The sequence below is a fragment of the Mandrillus leucophaeus genome, unplaced genomic scaffold (genome assembly GCF_000951045.1).
Source record: "Mandrillus leucophaeus isolate KB7577 unplaced genomic scaffold, Mleu.le_1.0 Scaffold2, whole genome shotgun sequence".
Taxonomy (NCBI): domain Eukaryota; kingdom Metazoa; phylum Chordata; class Mammalia; order Primates; family Cercopithecidae; genus Mandrillus; species Mandrillus leucophaeus.
The window spans coordinates 5,121,817-5,123,786 of record NW_012102031.1 but is presented as its reverse complement, the minus strand read 5'-3'; positions in this window follow the sequence as shown (position 1 = coordinate 5,123,786).

The window sequence follows — 1,970 nt, the reverse complement described above, 5'->3', positions numbered from 1 at the left end:
TTTTTTTAAGACAGGGTCTCACTCTGTTGCCCAGGCTGGATGGTGCGATCTTGGCTCACTGCAACCTCCGCCTCCCAGGTCCAAGCAATTCTCCTGTCTCAGCCTCCCAAGTAGCTGGGATTACAGGCATGCACCACCATGTCCAGCTAATTTTTTGTATTTAAGCAGAGACAGAGTTTCATCATGTTGTCCTGGCTGGTCTCGAACTCCTGAGCTCAGGCAATCCACCCACCTCAGCCTTCCAAAGTGCTAGGATTACAGGCGGGAGCCACCGTGCCCTGCCCAGCTAATTTTTGTATTTTCAGTAGAGACAGAGTTTCACCATGTTGGCCAGGCTGGTCTCAAACTCCTGGCCTCAAGTCATCTGCCTGCCTTGGCCTTCTAAAGCCCTGGGATTATAGGTGTGACCCACCATGCTCACAACTGGCAATTTGGCAATTTTTTAAAAAACTAAACACACATTTACCATAGGACTCCGTGACAGCATGCCTGGGCATTTATATCAGAGAAACGAACACTCATATCCACACAAAAACAAGTACACAATTGTCAGGGCAACTTTATCTGTAATGGTCAAAAATTGGAAACAACTTGAATGCTCTTCAGTGAGTGATTAAGCTAACTAGTTCCTCCATACCATGGAATACTACTCAGCAATGAAAAGGGATGGGCTAAGCTAAGAACAGGCTTCCAGAAGGATGGAGCTCTAGGGAATTATGCTGAATTGTTTGTTTTTTGACGAAGTCTTGCTCTGTCGCCCAGGCTGGAGTGCAGTGGCATGATCTCGGCTCACTGCAACCTCTGCCTCCCGGGTTCAAGCTATTCTTCTGCCTCAGCCTCCTGAGTAGCTGGGACTACAGGCGTGTGCCACCACACCCAGCTAATTTTTGTATTTTTATTAGAGATTGGGTTTCACCGTGTTGGTCAAGCTGGTCTCGAACTCCTGACCTTGTGATCCACCCGCCTTGGCCTCCCAAAGTGCTGGGATTACAGGCATGAGTAACCGTGCCCGGCAAAAAAAAAGCCTAATTTGAAAGGTTACATGCTGAGGAGCTCCATTAATGTAACATTGTCACAATGACAAAACTGTAGAGACAGAGCACAGAGTTGTGGTAGCTAGGGGTTGGGGTAGGGAGGGGAGGGAAATGGGGAGGGAGGTTACCATAAATGAGTAGTATGGAGGGTCTGTGATGACGGAAGATAGAACAGTTCTGTATTTTTTTTTTCTTTTTGAGACAGAGTCTCACTCTGTTGTCCATGCTGGAGTGCAGTAGTGTGGTCTTGGCTCACAGAAGCCTCCACTTCCTGGGCTCCAGTGATCCTCCTGTCTCAGCCTCTCCCTGAATAGCTGGGACCACAGGTGTGCATCACTGTGCCTGGCTAATTTTTGTATTTTTGGTAGAGATGGTGTTTCGCCATGCTGCCCAGGCTGGTCTTGAACTCTTAAGCTCAAGCGATCTGCCTGCCTCAGCCTCCCAAAGTGCTGGCATTACAGGGGTGAGCCACCATGCCTGGTCAGTTCTGTATCTTAATTGCGATGGTGGCTACATGAATCAACTTGTGATGAATTGTAGAGAACTACACACACACACACACACACGCACACACAGGCATACACACACATGTGCACACACACCTACATGAATGCATACAGAACTAGTGAACTCTGAATAAGGTTCTGTGGTCAAGTACTCTAGCTATGTAAGATGTTACCTTGGGTGGAAACTGGGAAAAGCATACCCGGGACCCTTCTTTTTTTTTTTTTTGAGACGGAGTCTCGCTCTGTCGCCCAGGCTGGAGTGCAGTGGCCAGATCTCGGCTCACTGCAAGCTCCGCCTCCCGGGATCACGCCATTCTCCTGCCTCAGCCTCTCGAGTAGCTGGGACTACAGGCGCCCGCCACCTCGCCCGGCTAGTTTTTTGTATTTTTTAGTAGAGATGGGGTTTCACCGTGTTAGCCAGGATGGTCTC